Below are 21,852 nucleotides of genomic sequence, written 5' to 3'. Positions count from 1 at the left end.
TTACAGAGGAATAAGATTAGGACCGATGAAGGATCCAGACTTGGAGATTCGCATAGTGAGCTTGAAAATTTTATAGCTAAAATTTTAAAATTATCTTATGATCATGGACCCATATATCTATTTATAAATTTTGAGACATAGATTTGGTATTTGATTTTAGATTTACATCCCCTAAACCAGTATTGGTTTTGTTGGGACCATTCAACTGACCCCCAACTCTGACCCTACATTAGCCTTATGAACATATTACTCCGACTAACAATCAGTTTACCAACCGACAGTCGGCTATTATCAACCAATAACAGACAACTCGGTTAACCTCCGACCGAAGACCATCGGCATATCAGAGTTATCGATCGATGCTCACTCAGATCTTCAGGACTATCGACTTACCACTATTACCGACATATAGTCGGCCTATCTTCTCAACACATGTAACCGTTATAAACGGTTATCGATTACGTGTCACGGTCATTAGTAGGCATAAACAACCTATTAACTCCATGATTATGGTCCGATAATTTAGCACCATAAAAAGTAGGACCACGTGCTCGACGGTTATATCAGAATCATTTATAAAAAGAAGGTAAATAAACAACATGGGGAAGATAATTCTGGACTAACATCCTGTCATTTCGATTACTCATTATCTGCTGTTTACCAACTTCCTGCTGACTTAAGCATCGGAAGGTCTCCGTCGGACACAATTTCGGTCTGAGAAGACTTTATTTTGCAGGTGCTCTTCACCGACAACAGGCAATAGGAGATTGACCGCAACAGATTTAATTATTTGATAAATGATGGAATTGAACCTCTTATTATATTTTATTTATGATGGATTTCAGCTGACTATGATGGATAGACTTCGTGTTATCGAGGGCTATATCCTTTGATAGTATGGACGTATTATGTCCCAGATCTGGAACGTGACAGCATCTTCGAGCTGAGTTTTTTTTTTTTTTTTTGGAATGCATATTTTTTAGGTTATCCGGCCATTCATTTCATCCATGGATTGTCATATATAAGGCTATTGGCCTTTTCTAGTTTTTAACGTTTGTTCTTCATCCACTGCTCATATGTAATATAGGTTACAGAAAGCGGGGTCACCCACTCCGGATACCCTTAACCAGGGCCGGCCCTGGGGCAGGTCAAACTGGGCGACCGCCCCAGGCCCCAGGCCTAAACCTTGTATTAATGTTCCAATAGGATACAAGGATGGCTTTCTACAATATTATAATAAAAAAAATAATTAAATAGGTTAATGATGGGTTTTATATACTGCTTAACGAATATATCTATAGAAAATTATTGCACGTAGATTAATTTTTCAATGATAATTAATATTTAAAGTATGTTAATTTTTAATAGAGAAGATTCTATTTTTTCATTTAGCCCTAGGTCTAAAAAATGTCAAGACCGGCCCTGCCCTTAACCCTCGAAAATTGGCGTAGGCATAAGCAGGAATAATTATTTCCATCAAACTCTAATGACATAAAACCTTCGTTCATGCCTATCAATATTTTATAACTTCGCTAATAGGTATGACCATTGTTGTTTAATTTTTTTTTGCCCTATACCTTGAGCCGTGTTTTGTTCGAGATTAAAATATCCAGAATAGCTGATTAAATAGAGTACCTTGGATAAGAAAAGGTTAATTAAACTATTGCATTTTTTCAAATGAATGAATCGTTTTTGAGCTAAATGGGATAAATGTGCTAGGAGGAAAAAAAAAGTTTTAGTTCTTCTTATTCTCTAACCAAATGCAGAGAACAAAATCTAAAAGATAGCGAAGCGTTAATTGGTACATAATTTTTGTGATGTTTATATTAATATAGCATTAGAGTATATTTCCTTGAACAAAGATTTACTTTAAAAACCAATGGTGATTTCATTAGAAAAATTTCACACGTACACTGCTTCAACTCACCATTTGTCATATGAGTGGGTACAGATTCTGTGTCACAAGCTGAAAATGGCTCAATAATAGTGTTCTCTTGGTTAAAGCAAATCTAATCTTATACCTCAAGTTTGATGCACCTTGTCTTGAAGATATTGGTCTTTGATTTGATGACGTCAAAAAACATTGGACAAGAAAATCAACGTGCAATATACCTTTCATGGGAGGGATCAAATAATACATGCTTTAATTTGTGACTAAATGATTTTCCTAGTTGATTGCAAGATCTTGCTCGTGCTGATATATGAATTGTGTCTATTAACTGTAGAGCATCTTATAAAATCTTTTTGTCAACTTTGAGAGAAGAATTTACCAAATCACCTCGCTTTAAGCTGATAAGAAGGGTTACTTGCCTGGAGCTCCAATTGGCTCCACCTCTCTTTTTCTTTAAAATCCCAAAATCTCCCTTACATATAAGAAAAGGAGGAAAAAAAAAATAAAAACTTTCACAGTTCCATGCATAATTACATGGGGATCGCATGTGAATATAATCAAGTAATTGCTCAAACAATCAGTTTCCTGTTTTCATAAATATAAATTTAAGATCATATTGATCCTTAGATAGCTAACAATGAGTTGGCATAAAATTAACGTTCAAATAAAAACTGCACCCTGTTGTGCTACTCCTGGCCATAACTTCTTCATAGCTACCGTGTGATTAGGGGTCCATTTCTAAGCATTGCTTCAAAATCCCCTTCGCAATCACTCTAGGCATGCTCTTGACGTACTCTCCTTCCATTCCACACCAAACCCTCTGAGCAACACTCAACCAATAACTAAGGCAAAACAACCATACCCCACCACAAAAATCTCTTTCCTAGTCTGCATGAAAAATAAATAGACTGCCAACCAAATTATCTGTCGTTGATGCACAACATAGAAAATCATAGACTACCAACCAATACTTTGGTATTTACATTCGGGATTTGGTGACTCCATTCTTGCTAGTGATCTCCTAATACACAATTTGGATGAAGATGATTACATGTAACTAGCTAGAAAGCACCACCAGTCCATCAATGAAAGCTCCAAGGGTCATGATTGATGGCTAGATTTATTGTCAGTGGTCCTCTAAATTAAGAGACATCCTCTGTTCTATGGGTCCATTACAAGCTTTTCTGTATAATTTTATAGTGACGGATAAATTAAGGATCCTTGGGCTTTATAAGCCAACCTCCTCTATTTGAAGGTGACAAATATATAAATGTTCCTTCTGAAAAAGTGACTAATTCTTAAATGCTCTGTTATGTTGGAGTCATGCAAAAAGTGATATTATTAGTTGGAGCATCCGATATGGTGATGTGGAAGGGGCATTGCACCTAATCCTTAAGACTCAACCAGGGAAACATCTTATAAATGGTTCCAGGCATGTATGATGCATGTGAGGGCTACTCTACATAAATTCTCAAAAATTATAGCGGTTAAAATGGCCAGTATGGTGCAAAAGATTTTAAAATAGTTGGCTCATATGTACCATATCCACTTCTACAATCACTGTTGTAGATAATAAACTGAAAAGTCAAGACAGAAATAGTTCTCTCATTTTATAAGTAGAGTGGAAAGCTGAAGCCCCCATTCTATACATGCTATGCTAATAAGGTATAAATAAAAACACCAAGGAATATTCCTGAGTAAATATGCCAACTAGGGTTTAGTTGGCTGCCAACTCAACCGAAACAAAAGTCACAAAACATGTAGACATTTTAGTTTGTCAAGATGAAGTAGCACTAGAATTAGCCAATAACAGGATATGTTTCCAACACAAATTTGAGAGCTGATCTCAAATGTTTAGGACTTGGATTGCCATTCTTTCTCTCTCATCGAAAAAAAAAAAGGCAGAGCTATATATCTCATCACTTGCTGATCACAAAGATTAAGGAGTTTTATTAAGCCCTTGTTTTAAGGACTATAACAATAAAATGTTCCAAAAAGAATTATCCACAGAGCACCATCAAAATAAACTAAGATGTGCAATCCATCTAGTGCTTATTATATATTTCCAAACAGCAAATACAGAAGATATCCTATATCCATCCAGTGTTTACACATATGACCCTACAATAACAGAAGCCTTTAAGCTGTTTTATTTATATATGTATATATATGCATCGATTTTATGCCAAAATTTAATATTTTAATTTTTAAAGGATGACAATGGCGGAATCAATGCAACAAGATCATAACTCACTAATAAATCAGTGAATTAGATCAAACCAACCACAACCAAAATATGTAAGAATATGGAGAAATAAGAGAAACAAAGAGAAGGCTATAAGTACTACAACACAACACAAGAAATTACGTGGTTCACCCACTACTGGGCTACATCCACGGGCACGGAGAAAATCAAAATCCACTGTCAACTTGAAAAATTACAAAAGATTTGAAAAGAGATTACCACTCGTCAACAAGGGGCTTACTACTTTCTAATGGAAAATCCTCTTCTTGCTACATCTTCTAAGCACCCTTCTGATCCAACAAAGTTCGCTTCAGAATGCTCTAGGAATCCTTCCAAACAATCTTGGAAGCTTGGACAAGCAAGAAGAATAAAAAAACTCACCACCATTAAAAATCTCTTCTTGTCTCTCTTCTCTACACCAAGAAAAGCAAACACTCAAAAGAAAATGCAAGTGACCTCACACACTCAATACAATAGAAGTTCTCTTTTACTAACCCACCTTAGTTCAATAAGCTAAAGCATCAAGTAAGCCCAAACCCAACTAACCGATTACATGAGTTTTGAACCAAACCCAAAATAAATCCAATAAGTTAATTGATGATTTGATATCACCAAACCCAACAATCTCCACCTTGATAGCAAAGTTATCATGCTCCACATCTCCATGCCAATCATGTGCCTTTATACTTCTTTCATCTTGAAGCCCAAAGAAGACAGGTTCTATTTCAATTTCTCTATTTGCACCAGCTTCGCAAGCATATCGATCACATTCTCATGAGTGCCCACCTTCAACACCCTTATCTTATCATTTTCAATAATCTTCCAGATGTAATAGTATTGCATATCAATATGTTTGATCTTTTTATGATAAATCAAGTTCTTTACCAAATATATAACACTCATACTATCACATAGCAATGTCATGGAACCATCTTTATGATAAGATCTTTCATCAAACCTTAAAGCCACACCGCTTCCTTACTTGCTTCCGTTAGTATCATGTACTCAGCCTCCATAGTTGATAAAGCAACCGTCACTTGAAGCTTAGACATTCAACTAATTGGATCATTCTCATTTTGAAATACATAATCCGTTGTCGATCTTCTCTTATCAAGATCACCGACAAAATTTGCATCTATATAACCTTACATTGAACTTGAGCTCTTGCTATAAGTGATTGCATAATCACTAGTCCCTTCAAATAACAAAGTACCCACTTCATCGCCTCCCAATGCATCTTTTTAGGATTTACCATAAATCGGTTAAGAACGCCAACCGCATATGCAATATTTGGCCTCGTGAACACCATAGCAAATATCAAGCTACCTACTATACTAGCATAGGAAACTCGATCCATCCATTTCTTTTCATGCTCCGTCTTAGGATCTTACTCCAAAGATAACTTAAAATGAAATGCAAATGGTGTCTTCACCGCTTTTGCTTTGCTCATACCAAACTTTTCAAGCAATTTCTCCACAAATCTCTTTTGTGAAAATGATAATGTACCATTTTGCCTATCCTACCAAATCTCCATACCAAGAATTTGATGTGCCGGTCTGTGGTCTTTCACTTCAAAAGCCTTGCTTAAATCTTTCTTGAGCTCTTTAAATATTGTCTTTTCTTTACATACTATAAGCATATCATCCACATATAATACTAACACTAGAAAGCTACCATCTTTGAAGAACTTCAAGTAGATACAATGATCATATTTACTTCTTTGGAATCCTCAACTTAACATGAATGTATCAAACTTGTGATACCATTGTCTTGATGCTTGTTTAAGCCCATATAACGACTTCTTGAGCTTACATACAAGATGCTCCTTGCACTTGTCTATGAAGCCTTGAGGTTGATGCATATAAATCTCCTTCTCTAGATCACCATGCAAGAATGCCATTTTCACATCTAATTGCTCCAGTTCTAAGTCATTAGTAGCAACAAGACTAAAAAGAAGCTGAATAGAATCCAACTTAACAATAGAAGCAAATATTTCAAAAAAATCCATACCTTCTTTTTGTACAAATCCTTTGGCAACTAACCTTGCTCTGTACCTTTGGTTCATCCCATTGGTTCCTCTCTTTATTTTATAAATCCACTTGCAATCAATCACTTTTCGACACTTTGGTAAATCCACCAAATCCCATGTTTGATTTTTATGAAGTGCTATCATTTCCTCCTCCATAGCTTCTTTCCAATGGTTTGCATCGGTAGCATTAATGGCCTCTTGAAATGTACACGACTTTTCCTTCGCAATTAGTGTCTGAAGTGTATTTAGATCCACAAAATTCTTTAGATATGTAGGTGTGCGCTGCTCTCTTGTTTAATGCCGAGACATATCATATACTTCTCTATCTTCATGAGAACTCTCCTCCTCATCAGAACCTTGCTCATCTTGCTCTTCAATCTTACCAAACTCAACCAATGCATTCTCTGATTCAACACCTTCATTTGGTGCATAACTTGTAGATGAAAGTTCAAAATATTGAGTCTCATGTCAGATTTCTTCTTTCTCTTTACTTTCATTTTTCATGCCTCTTCTAAACACATTTGATTCATCAAAGTGCACATCACATGTTGTGATAATTTTGTGGGCCACCGGATCCCATAACCGAAATCCTTTCATACCCTTTGTATAGCCAATAAAGATACACTTTTTTGATTTTGAATCTAACTTTGTTCTTTGACAACTAGGAATCAATGCATAAACATGACAATCAAAAAATTTTAAATTAGAATAATCACAAGAAGTTTCGAATCATACCTCCTCCGATGTCTTTCTATCAAGTGCCATGAAAGGTGAGCGATTGACAAGATAACAAGCCATAGACACGGCCTCGGCCCATAGCTCGTGCTCCAAACCGGCATTACTCAACATACTACAAGCTCGTTCCATTAATGCATGATTCATCCTTTCTACAACTTCATTTTATTGTGGATCATAGGGGTTAGTGTAGTACCTCAAGATATCCTTCTCCATGCAAAAGAATTCAAACTCTTTAGATTTATATTCCAAACCATTATCCGATTGAAGAACTTTAATGTGATGCCTGGTGAGATTCTCTACTTCGACCATAAAATGCTTGAATGCTTCAAATGCTTCACCCTTCGACTTGAAAAACTTAACCCAAATCTTTCATGGGAAGTCATTAATAAATGATATGAAATAATTAGAACTACCATATGAAATAATAAGAGAACTCCACACATCCGTATGAATGTAATCAAGTATACCTTTACTTATATGAGATCCGGCCTTATTGCTCCGTTTATGATGCTTCCCATAAACACAATGCTCGCAAAATTTGAAAACACCAAAAGTAACATTTGGAATAAGCTTCCTCTCTGCTAAAATCTTCAGATTCTTCTTACTCATATGACCTAACCTCCTATGCCATAGTCGGAGTAGAAGATCATCATTTTCTATCACATAAGCTTCATCCATCATCGTGCTCTCCAATAGTTTATACATATTTTCAACTCGGATACCCTTCATGACAACCATTGCACCTTTAGAAACTCTAATAACTCCACCTTGCCTGATGAATTTGTAGCATTTCTTATCCAATTCGAAAAGAAAAAGCAAGCTTTTCTTCAAATCTGGAATATGACGAACATCTTCAAGCATCCAAACCATCCATCAAACATCCGCAAGCGCACCATATCAACTCCAATCATCTTACTACTTGAGCTGTTTTCCATCAAAATCGTACCACCTTTACAAGCCTCATATATGCTAAACCATGAACGATGTGGACACATATGATGGGTTGCACCACTATCAAGAATCCAATTTTGATGAAATATCGAACTTGAACCCACCATCAAGACCTCATCATCAATAACACCCAATGTTGACTCTTCTACTGATGTACTTCATTATTCAATTCGGAGCCATTTTTTTTATTACTTAATTCACCAATATCCTTTCTGAAATTTAAACCTTTTCGATTTCTACAATCTTTCTTAAAGTGCCCAATTTTACCACATAACCAATAAATCCCTTTGCCATTTCAGCCTTTAGATTTTGATCTATACTTGACTTACTTCTTAAAAGATTTTTTGATTTACTTTCATGTTCTCTTTGATGACTTTTTACCGAAAAAGCATCTATCTCACTTTTCGAACTCCCTAAAGTAACTTTTCTTCAAAGCTCATCGGCTAACAAAGCACTAGAAATGGTATCCATGTCAAGAGAATCTTCTTTGGTGCAACTTAGACTTATAATTAATGTGTCATGGGAATCCGGTAATGTACATAGCAAAAGTATGGCCTTATCCTCATCTTTCATCTTCTCTCCAATACTTTCAAGCTTACAAATGATGTTATTGAAAATATTTAAGTACTCGAAGATTTTAGTACTTTTTTTCTCAAAGAGTACAACTTCCTCTTCAAGAAAATTCGATTGGTGATTGACTTTGTTTGGTACAAGCTCTCTAACTTCATCCATAAGCCTAAAGCCATCTTCTCTCCAACAATATTAAAGAAAACTTCATCCGTCAAATATATGTGAATAATAGCTAAGGCTTTCAAGTCCATCACCTCCCAATCATCATTTGACATCAACTCCGACTTCTTATCCTTTCCAAGCAGAGCCTTATAATACCCTTGTTGTACTAGCAAATCATAAACTTGAAACTTTCAAAGCTCAAAATTTCTCTTTCCATCAAATTTCTCCACTTCTAACCGACTTGCAGCCATTGAGATAATTCATTGAATACCTTGTAGTCACAACCTGAAGCTCTAATACCAATTGTAGAAGATGACAATGGCGGAGTTAATGCAACAAGATCACAATTCACTAATAAACCAATGAATTAGATCAAACCACCTACAACCAAGATATACAAGTATATGGAGAAATAAGAGAATCAAAGAGAAAGCCACAAGCACAACAACACAACACAAGAAATTATGTGATTCACCCACTACCGGGCTACATCCATGGGTATGGAGAAAATCAAAATCCACTATCAACTAGGAAGATTACAAAAGGTTTGGGAAGAAATTACCGCTCAACAATAATGGACTTACTACTTTTCAATAGAAAATCCTCTTCTTGCTACACCTTCAAGCACCCTTCCAATCCCACGAAGCCCACTTCGAAATGCTCTAGGAATCCTTCCAAATAACCTTGAAAGCTTGAACAAGCAAGAAGAACAAGAGAACTCACCACCATTAAAAATCTCTTCTCATCTCTCTTCTCTACACCAAGAAAAAAAGAATACTCAAGGGAGAATATAAGTGATCTCACGCACTCAATACAATAGAATGCTCTTTTACCAACCCATCTTAGTCCAACAAACTAAAGCATTAAGTAAGCCCAAACCCAACTAACCCATTACATGAGCTTTGAACTAAATCCAAAATAAATCTAATAAGTTAATTAGTAAATTTGATATCACCAAACCTAACACTGACCTCAAATGTTTAGGACTTAAATTGCCATTCTTTCTCTCTCACTGAAAAAAAAAAATGGCAGAGCTATCTCACACTTGCTGACAAAGATTAAGGAGTTTTACTAAGCCCTTATTTTAAGGATTATAACAATAAAATGTTCCAAAAAGAATTATCCACAGAGCACCATCAAAATAAACTAAGATGTGCAATCCATCTAGTGCTTATTGTATATTTCCAAACAGCAAATACAGAAGATATATCATACATCCATCCAGTGTTTACACATATGACCCTACAATAACAGGAGCCTTTTAAGCTGTTTTCTTTATATATGTATATATATGTATCGGTTTTATGCCAGGATTTAACATTTTAACTTTTAGCCTTCTCTGAACTTCTCATCAGATAGATATATGGTACCATCATTTCCTGCAAGCATCTGATACTTGTCCTTCCTGGTAAACATGGTGCATTCAAACCCCAATCTCCTGCCAATCAGTCGCTGGATACGGTTAGCCAAATCAATGCTACTGCATTTCCCAACCTTAACATCATTAGTATCTATCTTCTCCAGAAACTCCACTTCATAGCTCATGGAAGGGTTCATCAGGTAGAAGAAGGGATCCAACCATTTAAGGCCTCCGGCTGTGGTGGCATAGAACATGCTTACATGGACATCCAAGGCCACTGGAATAATCTCATCACTTAATTCCGCAAAGAGTGGACTAAACCTCAATAGAAATGGTTCCCTACAGGTGGTGCCCTCAGGACACACAACGATGTCTCCTCCTTGCCTCAACAGTCCCGCCATCATCTTCCTGTCTACCTCTCGATTTCTCATCAATCGTGCTGTCATGATGGGTGATATGATCTCTGAAAACCTACTTACGCTGTAAGAGACTGCCCAAACTCCTTTATTGAGAGCGATGGAGACATAGACTGGGTCAATGAGAGTCCTGTGGTTGCAAACATAAAGATGACCCATCTTGGCTGGTACTTGAGTAGAGTGAAGAGTTGATGGGTTGAGCCCTTTGAGCCTCCATTTCATTCCAGTGATGGCTAAGATAGGAGTTGATGCCTTATAAGGTAGTAGTCGCGTGATAATGAGCCTGAGGATGGCGAGGGGAAACCCTAGTGGGAGCCATGCTAACATGGCTAGTGTGGCTACTGGGGTTGGCCTGAAGGCCAACCTTCCATCATGAAATATCAGTGGTTTTGTGTACTTTCCTTTTGGCAGAGAATGCCAATTCCTCTTGTCACTTTCACTCACCAAGTAGACTTCCTATGTATAGAAGAAATAATCTTCGTTAATGGCACAGAGAGAGAGAGAGAGAGAGAGAGAGAGAGAGACTGACCTTGCAAAAAGCAAAGAGTGGATGTTGAAGAGGCTTAGAGGATCTGGAGAATCCAACAATATCAAAAGATTTCAGCTGCTTTCCTCCAGACAAAAAGGCCAAAACCTCGTCCACGTTGCACTTCTTTTCCATCAATCCAGTGTAATACCCATCAGACACCTTTAGTTCGCTGCCTACGATTATCTCCACCTCCAAACACTCCTTCAAGAAAACTTCCACCATGACTGTAGGCAAGCTAGTAACGCACACCCTCCTCCCCCCCTCCCTCAAAATCTCAAAAGCTTCCAAACCCACATCTTCTAAGAAGAACTTTGGCAACACAGCTCTCCCTGCCCTAAAGCTTTCCTTCCTCAACCCACAAAAGGAAACCATGATCATGATCCTTAGCCCCAACTCTGGGCCGACAAAACATAACAAAGGATAAAGAAGCAACAGGAGAAAGGATCTAAGGAGCCCACGAGCCCACCCCCTTCAAAGGCCACCAGCATGAAATATGGGAAGGTGGAAGAGAACCTCAATAGGGCCCCCTCCACATCATACATCAAGATACAGTTGAAGAGATTCCTTCGTCTAGAGTGCTCGAACAGTGATGGTGGAGCAGTCTTAGGACTTGGTGGGTTGTGTTGATCAGCTAAGAGAAGGGCCTTCAAAAAGTGAAACATTGTTTCTGCTTGCTCGATACATGCAAGCGAACATGCAGCTATATTAGACTATTTATAAGCAAAAGGTGGCCCCCTTCACAAACAGTGGACAAACGCAGCATTCTGAATTGAACAAGGGTACTGTTCACTTTGGGTCCTCATGAATGAGATCATACTTATGACAAATATCGGAGGTTGGCAAAGTACTGTAGCAATATTACAGAAATCGGATGGTCGACGCAGTCAGCAAATAATTATTGGTAAGGAGAGCTTACCAAGTCAACAATGAGCATTAATTCAGTTTATCCATTGTTATTAAATCTGCCCATTGTCCTTCTATTAACTTGTTTTCAAGGCTTTTATAAGGACATTCTCAAGTACAGCTCAAAATTAAATTCATGTGCTGTAATTTCTTGGGAGCATTGTTCTAGTGGTGTTAGTTTTTCTGATTAAGTTATAGTGTTAAACATCCAATTTTATAGATTATGTCGAGTCTTACTAGACTATTGTTAGAAAAAAGATGTTATAGAAGTTACTATTTTAAACTGGAAAAATCTAGTGAATGTTTGTGGATTGGAAAATTCTGCATTCTATACCTATAACCTTAAGCAACTTATAGGTGATGATGGCCAGGTAGTCGGTGACCTGATTGCCTTCTCTATGGGAAGTAGTATATTCCTCAAGATTTACCACCATGCACTTTATTTTTCTCAAAAAACCATGTGCTGATCCCTATCCTTTAATCCAATTAGTAAGAGTAGTAACTGGGTGCCCCTTGTTCCACCATGCTACCTGCAATTTGATCTATATATAGAACCATATATAGTCTATAGCATGATGCATGATAGCACAAGCAGCTAACACCCAACCCATATGATTGCGGATTACATATCCAGCTCCAACTCTATAATGATCAGCTTTCAATGACACATCAAAATTAACCTTTAAACACACCATGGTTCCAAGGGAGCAGCATGGGAGCCCAAGAAAAAAAATAGGCAAGAAGGTGGTGGAGCACCACATAATTGTTGAAAATAACCTTTGCCGAGGTTACCATACCAAGTCAGCTATAGATTTTGGCTTTATTGTGATGGATTGATCTTAATGAAATTGAAGAAGAACAAAAGGATTCGAGAAAATAGAGAAGGAAAAAAACACTCGTACGGATCTACGTGGACCGGCCACGAGAATATGGTTGTGAAAAAATTCCACTATCATCAAAAAGATGGAATCCAAGAATAAATTTGCCTCCCAGTAAAATCCTGATTTCAGTTTCAAACTTCTCTAACAAGACAAAAAAAAGATAAGCATAAAAAAAACCGGCTTAAATTCGAAGACTCCGACACGTGCGGTCCCACAATCTGGGCAGCCATCACATGCGCTGCAGTCTGTACCGTGTCTCACACGCTTATTGCCGATGTTTTAAAATTATGGCACGGATGGATCAAGGAATTTAAGCCTTGCCATGAAGACTTGCTTTTTTTTTTTTTTTTTTTTTTTTTTTTTTTCAAGGTTAAAAGGCAGACTTGGTACTTGGAGATGCGACTCGACAAGAAAAGTTTGTTGAAAACGGAGTCCCATGCCGTGAAAGAGATAGATATTGATCTGTTTTGGCAAAGTAGTTACCTAGACGTAACGGGATCTCTGTCGTCTTTAGAACGGAACCTTTGTCTTGTCCTGCAATTAAGAATGTTGTCCTACTAGCTAGGGTGGTCCTTGGAACCTTGAGACATCTATTTTATTTTCGTACATCGAAAAGTCTATTTGAGGCCTACCTAAACCCATCTGTGAAGAAGAGAATTTTTCTTCTCAACCTCTAAACGTACATATATACCATATCTTTCTTATTCTTTTATATGTGGGTCTCGTACATACCAACCGGTGCATAACGTGACATTGTTGATCAAGTGATACCACCTTAACGCTGGTGGGAGTCCCCCGGTTCCAAGCGTTTCATATAAAACATTTTTGAGACATTCCTAAATTCAGATCAAAGAGAAAAAGTAGTTCTCATTTTCTGTGGCAACTCTATAATGATGACTACAACGATTGTGATGCATGTTGAAAGCCGTTGTATGTATCAGTGCACCTGCAGGTGCTTCACACATAACTATATGGTTTAGCTGATGCAATACATATAAAGGAAGGCTCTATATGCAAATCTAATATTTCTCAGCAATTTATAAGCAAAAACCCATCTAGAACAAATGCAATGGTGAAATTAATTGGGAAATTGCATGTAATTTACTATGTTTAGTGAGGGCACATAAGATTTTCCTTCTTGAATTTTGGAAACCACAAAAGACTTTTCTATGCATGTGATCTTTATATCAGAAAAATCGATGATAGATAGAGGAATTTATTTTCTCAACCTTCTTTTCCATGCTGAAAGAATAATACTCAGCATCCAGTTCCTACTCTTTTGAAAAGTTCGCAGCACATGAAGAGGGAGGTTGTGGTTCATTCAAGTTTTAAAATATGCTTGAATAGAATGATCTCCACCTTGAGGTCGTTTATGGCTGCCTGTATCTTTAGGGAGACAAATAGAACTGCAGATTGGGTAGCTTCATTTATGGTCACCATTTTTGTTTGGGATTCGTCTTTTAATCAGGCCTCTTTCGTGGCTGGATATCTTGTCTGCTCATGCTTCTGGTTATATTTATTTAAACAACATGTGTACGTAAAGAGTGCCTAAAAGTTGGGGCTCATATCATTTTACTACTAGTGTTTTTGGAGGAGGTTGGAAAGCATTTAAGACCTATTGGATGCTAACCTGAGGCAATATTAATGCTGTTGGTGGTATCTTGTATCGTATGAATTAACTTGTGGCTCTAACGCAGTCTTTATCCTTACATGATGCAATCTAATAGATTTTTGAATGTTGTTGAAGGTAAGGCCAACATGGTAGAGTCTGATTCCAAGAACTCAGTGAGTTTATCTGACAGGGAACCACGAGGTGTCAGGTATTAGAGTCTGAGATAACTTCTAGAAATAGTTGCCAATCTCGGGATATTTTATAGCATAGCAATATCCCTTCAATTTTTCACAATTTATATTTATATCCAAAGAATTCTAAGTTTTTTAATTAAATCTCAAAATTTAAATTAATTTTTGTTACAATATGATCCAGCGCGCCATCCCATAGAGATCTAACATCGTTAATTACAACTTTCAAATTACTAATTTATTCTTTTATTTTAAAATAAAAAAAAAACTATCAGAAAATTATAGAGCCACTCCTTCAACATTTCCTGATTTTTATTTATATCCTAAAACTTTCCAAATTTACACTTGGCCCCCCTCCTGACTGCTATATTTACAACTACTTATAGAGTTAAAACCCTTCATATTAACCATCACATTCCACTTCTCAACACTTCATTTCAATGCTAATGAATCTCATGTGATCCAATTCAAGAGATTTGCAAGAGACCTTGCTTAGAAAAAAATCGATTAAAACATCTCTTTCTTACCTCATACATTGAGCACCCATCAAAATGATACCCAGAATTTATTATGATCCATATAATGACCCGCCTAGAAAACTCCTCAAGCCTAAATTTTTTCTATACAAATCTCAAAGCATGAAAACAAAAACAAAAAAAATTAGAAACCTCACGCTGTGTAGGTGAGGCAGGGGAAGGAAGACTCTTGATGGCAGTCTTCCCCTTCTCCCATTTCGACTGGCAAAGGAGATTCTAGACCTCCAAATTTGGATTAAATCCCTAGATTTTATTTATAAAAGAATATATCACCTCCTTTTAGGATTCCACCATCGAAAACCCAACAATTGCCATCAATTCCATGATTTTTCCAACTTTCTTTTTGGTTTTCCACCCAAAAAGCTCCTCAAAATTCACCCTTCCGGCTCCGCCTCACCATGGTAGCCACCCTCCGCCTTCTTCCTCTTCTTTCTCCGATATCCCACCCACTATTATTGCTCGAATTTTGACCGACGAGCCATCAGTTTTGGCATGAATTGGGCCCCTCTTTTTCGAGGCCCTTTCCCATTGTTTTGCTTCACCGACTTCCACCGACGGTTATGGTCTCTAACAAGATCCTTTCCTTACTGTCGGATGGCACCACCATTGGCAACCAGCTCGAACTCTATCATTGCCTCGAGGGAAGAGGGGAGGGGAAGAAACTCCTCTATTTTAAAAACAAAGAAGGGAGAGAGAGCTGTCTCTCTTCTCTCTCTTTCTTCTTTTATTCTCTCTCTTTAGTATCTCTAGATAAGTCGAGGGATTCAAAAAAATAAAAATAATTTCTCTCCTTTTCTCTCTCCTCTCTTTCTCTTTCTACAAGTTCTTCTATATGGTGCCTCTCTCTATAACTTTCTCTCTCTTCATGGACTTCTCTCTCAAGAGATTTTATGGATCGATGGAGAGTCCAAATATTTAGATAAACTCGAGTCAATTGGTTGACCTTAGGAGGGGTCTTAGATCTATAACATTTAGATTTTTTTCATAATTTTCACTGTCCTTGATTGACCTTGATTATGTGGTGGTAGAATTATCTACACAAAGTGTCAAGTAGAACATCTTGACCTTGAGTTCATGGATCAAGAGATTAATCGATTACTATACTTGAGTCTGAAATCGATAAAGAGATAAGAATTTCTATACATAATCACTATTATATATTCTATCTAGACTGCTAGAGTTATACCGTTGGTTTTGTATCCTTGGATTCATATTGATGGATTTGTCTTTGCTTGAGATGCTATTATTCTTATACGATTTTTCAGTATGAGTACATTATGTGACTATATATGTGTATCAAGGATTGATGATACAGTTATATACTTATGATATATCTCAATCATGCTGTAAATTAAAACTGATGTACTGAAATTAACATGTAATAATTAGATGAAAAAGATATGGTTTGGACTAACCTTATTCTTTAAATGTCAATCAGGAGCTTATACCCAAGATAGCCTCTATAGACTTATACATATAATAGTTGGATAGAAGCTTATATCTAAGACTACCTCCATTGGCTTATGTATGTAATAGCATTTAGAAACTTATGCCTGAAATAGCCGGTTAGGAGCTTATGCTTGAGATAGCCGGCCATGGGCTTCTACATGAGATAGCCGATAAGGAACTTATGCCTGAAATAGTCTTCATGAGGTTATGTATGGAATAGCCTTCAGAAGCTTATACCTGGATAGCCTCCACAAACTTATATATAGAAATTTGATCAGTCATGGACTAAGGCATGATCTTAGTTAATCCAAAGTCAAAAAAAGGTTAAGAAATCTGAAATTATAATAAAAAAATATGGGATACATAAAATTAATATCCAATAAAAGGATTCACTTGTTGGCATATTGAAATATAGGTCTTTTGACGAGATAGATATTTGATATATATTTATATGGATATTTGAGTTATTCTAGATATTTGATATGAGATTTTATACTTTATATTTTCACTCTAATATTGCTTATTGCTATTTTTAAATTTTATTATTATGTTAATGTGGATATGCGAAGATTCTTATTGAACTTTAAAGCTTACAGCCCCCTTCTTTTCTTTTTTTTAAGAATTATAAGATGTTTGTACTTGACTAAGGTTCAGATCTTGATTTGAAAGGATTGATTAGATTGAGCATCATTTCTATCAGTTGATGACTGAATTTTATAAATTGTATAAGGTTTGATATTTATGAAATATTTGTTATAAATTGAGATTCGTAATGTTCATGAGATTTTGAGATTATAACGAATTTTAAAGCCTCACATATTCTTTAAGATCTTGACCTAGGGAGTGTGCGGCCATCGGTTGATCTAGTTGCGGAGCTCGGGGCATGGCCATCCATGAGGTCTTTAATGGAGCCTTCAACCATAATTATAGAAAATAAGGCATAGATGGGAGCTTCGGCTGAAACTTTGGAAAGAACTTTGGAGAGAGTTCATACTTGAAACCATGAAAATTCTTAATTCCTCTCTTTTCTCTCCACTCTCTCCTCTTTTCTCTTTTTGCTCTTTCAATGGTATTTCTCTCTACACTTAATCTTCTTCTTTCCTTTAACCAAAATAAAATCAGATTAAGAAGCCTATGTTTGGTAAGAAAGAAGAGGAATGGAAGGGGTCACATGATCACCAGGTGATTTCTTTTCATTCCCACCAAAAAAAAGAAGTATTTTGGTATTTTCTGCTAATTAGAGTATTGTTGATATTTTTTATCTAAAGTTATTTCACATAATTATCATGTATTCACTAAGTTATGTACTGATAAATACTAAATTCGGTAAACTATGTATCAAGTTATCTACAGGTATGCATTGGATCATTATTGGACGTGTATCAAAAAGGCTTACAGTATATATCAGTAAGCCATCTAGTATATATCATTTGATCATATGTTATATACTAATGAGTGCTATGCACTAAAAACTGTATATTATTTTATCTAGAGGTGTGTATTAGAACATTGGATGAGTATTTTACTAAGTATATATCGATTAACCATATACTATATACTGGTGAATACTAAGTTCGGTAAACTATATATCAATTTATCTGTAGGTACATATTGATCGTTGTTAAATATATATTAAAAAAGCTTACAGTATATATCACTTGAGTATATACTATATATTGATAAATTCCACATTCTGGAAACTATGTATCGATTTATTTGTAGGTATGTATTGATTTATTTGATTATTATTTTATTTAGTATATATCGTATAGTCATATAGTATGTATCACTAAAAAGTATATACTAAAAATAAGGAAAAAAAAGAATATTTTTAATCATAAGACTAAATACTCTATTAATAGAAAAAAAATCTCTACCTTTTAGACCTATTCTTTAATATTGGTATTAAAAGAAATATGGCAAACTATGAAGCCCGCCCCATATGATATTTTATAGTGCCCACCTTATATGATTTTTGTTTAGGAAGCATGGTGGGTTAACATAAATTTCAGTAATTAATGTTAAGCATTACAATTAAATTGAAGATACTGTTTTTTTTTTAGATACGCATCTAGCGCTATATGGTCAGTCTATTCGGAACGGAGAGAGGGGCCATGTACTTGCCATGCTGTTTACATTGTTCTAGTATTATGTCCAGAGGTAATGTGTTGTTAATGGTTGATGGAACCAATGAATATGGAAAGTGTTAATGGGATGTAGATTAATCATTCGTCACCTTAATGCAGGCAGGTCTGATTTGCATGTTCTGAAGTCCATCTAGCAATTTTTTCAGAAAAATAATTTGGAATTAGGCGAACCCAAGCCCATTACAATTCTTGATCCCATACTAAAGCCTTGTAGCGGAATCTTCCTTTTATAAAAAGCAAATTCACTAGAGCTGCTCCAATTGGTAATGTATGCAAGGTTGGAGCCGAGCAACCATTATCCGTCTAATTTTTGATGGTCCGAGCATAGAATCGGCTGTGAGTTCTAGAGGTGTCATCGTGGAATCACGCCATCAATTTCAGTAACCTTCTAGCACCTCTATCCTGGGTCCCACTGGTTTCAACATGTTAATTTTGGATGAGGTTCTTGCCATCTGAGTGGCCATCAAAGAGCAAAATCCTTCAGCATTTTATTGGAAAAGATTATGGCCCAATTTAGCTAAGTCCTTAGAGTATCCGAAAGTACTTTTTAATTTTTTAAAAATATTTTTAGATGATACAACGATATTTGATAATAAATCAGAAAGTTATTTTAATTTTGATAAAAAAATTATTTAAAAAATTTCATTTTAAAGCTCTGCTCCAAAGTACTTTCTATTTTAATTTAAATAATTTTTTTTTAATCACTAAAATATACTCTAATAAATCTCATAATTATATCTTATATCATATCTATTATATTATTATACTATAAATATAATATAATATAATATAATATAATATAATAATAAATTATTATTATGATGTATTATAAACATATAGTATAATCTATTATAGTATTATTATATTATAAAAATATAATTTGATATAACAATATTTAATAATAATGTAATATTATTATATCATAATAATATAATATAATCTATTCTATTATAATTTATTATTAGATTAGATTATAATCCATTATATTATATTACATTGTATGATAATAATATTATATAATAAAATAATATTTTAAAATATAATAAAATTTATATTATAAATATATAATCTATTATTAGATTGGATTATAACTAATATACTAGCTTATAACCCCGTGCCATGTATGGGATACGATTTTTTCTTTAAAAAATATTTTATTTTATTATTTTATTAATATCTATATTTTATTTATTGAGGTCTTGCGAACACCCACCTCTTCTCTGCTCTCCTTGTTGCCACCTCCCATGGTCTCCACCAGCGTCTTCCTCCCTATCATCACCAACATCTGGCTTCTCCCTCTAATCTCCCTTCAGTCAGATCTTCATAAGATAAATAAAATTAAATATTAGCTAGCACCGACAAGACAACCATTGCTATGGGCCTCGCCAAATGCTTTGGCCAGGAGAACCCTTTGCCACCGTTTCTGGCTCCAAGCTCTTCTTCCTTGAGATGTCTAAGAGTGAGATCCTCATCCAGACCTTCTATCGCACCATTAGCATCCACATCAAAGAAGAGGCCGAGATAAATACATGTATCAAACGAAAGTCCTACGAATGCAGAAGTCTTTGTTTTAATATATATATATATTAGATTATATTATATTATTTAATAATATTTTTATATCCATTAAGCTGATCTTTGATGATTTGCTAATAAGATCAATGTTACATTTGGCCTCAATTTGAAAATATTTCACGCCTACGGTTGATATAACGCACGTGTACAAAGAATTCAAATACCTATCAGCTACCACAATTCTTTAAACAAGTCAAAGCCTTATTAAGTTTAATTTAATTTCTTAATTAAAAAATATTTAAAAAATTAGAAAATAAATAAAGATATTTATGAAAATAAAACTGTTTTCAAGTCCGAGATTGAAAAGGCTTGTCACATTTATTCTAAAATGAGAGGTAATTGTGAGGATCTAGATATCAAGACATCCACTGAAGATGATAATGCTAAAATCGTGGAGCCAAATGTTATCATCTTGAGAAATTTTTTATACACTGCAGGTGGTGTAGAAAATCCGATGTGGAGCACATCATCTTATCCGATTGATCTACATAGTCATTATTTTCCAACGCGCATTTAATACCTACAGGTCGATTTTTTTGTTTAAAAATTTTATGTGACAAAAATATCCTTATCCTTTAAAAAAAATTATGACATCCTGTGATATAATATGATCTAGGATGTCATGATATAGCCTAAGATATCATAATATGAATGGGGTATTTTTTTTCAATAACTTTTCAATGCGCATTTAATGCATGGAGATTGACTTTTTTATTTAAAAAATTTGAATGATGAAAATGTCTCTATTTTTTGAAAAAAATTATGATATTCTGTATATATTATGTCATCTTGCATTATATTATGACATTCTGTGAATAAAATTATGACTTTCTGAATGCAGGATGTCATAATATAGACATAGAATATTATAATTTTTTCAAAGAATAAGAATATTTTAGTCATATAAAATTTTTAAACAAAAAAATCGATCTGCAAATATTGAATACATGTTGAAAAATGATAACTACATGGATCAATCGGATAAAATTGTGCATTTCATGTTGAATTTTCTACACCATCTGCGGTGCACAAAGAATTTCACTATCACGTATGGTGCATTGGTAGATGCTCGTGCAAAGCCCATAAAAGAGCCGAGACTCGTGATATATTGGATGCAATGTCTTCCATTGGTTGTGAGCCAAATCACGTTCTGGGTCTAAAGCATGCAATGTCTTATGCGAGTTGTGAGTCAAATCATATTTCGAGTCTAAAGCGCGCTGGAAAAAAAAAACTCTACAGTGTCGAGTCTGCACTGACAAATTCAGAAAATTGATCTTAGAATTGAAACATCTTATCCACGTGTTATGAAATACTTTATCTCCATGTCAAATGAAGGCAGAAGCCTCCATTTTAACCTATATATATATATATATATAATTATATTATATTATATAATATTATTTTTCACTATACAGTACTATACAATATTTTTTAATATCATTTTATCATACCAAAAATATTTTTTTATTTTAATTACTAAATATATATTAAAATTTTAAAATATTATAAATGTGGTTATCAAACCGTAAATAATTTTTTATACAAATTCTATTTTCAAAAATTTTATACCTTAAAATCTCTACTTTCAAAAGCTCCAAAAACCCCACCCCAATGCCCCAGCTGTGGATAACCCTCGGTAGATAAAGCAAGCTGGGAAATCTATTCAA

At 35.1% G+C, this 21,852-nt stretch overlaps 1 pseudogene; it reads right to left on the bottom strand.

Moving 5' to 3' along the window:
• Window positions 1-9,848: 9,848 nt before the first annotated feature.
• LOC105052777 (probable glycerol-3-phosphate acyltransferase 3) lies at window positions 9,849-11,553 on the bottom strand (annotated as a pseudogene).
• Between the last annotated feature and the right edge of the window lie 10,299 nt (window positions 11,554-21,852).

This window comes from Elaeis guineensis, chromosome 10 (assembly GCF_000442705.2).
Source record: "Elaeis guineensis isolate ETL-2024a chromosome 10, EG11, whole genome shotgun sequence".
Classification (NCBI taxonomy): domain Eukaryota; kingdom Viridiplantae; phylum Streptophyta; class Magnoliopsida; order Arecales; family Arecaceae; genus Elaeis; species Elaeis guineensis.
Note: the sequence above shows the minus strand (reverse complement) of the source record. Positions and strands in the feature narration are given on the sequence as shown.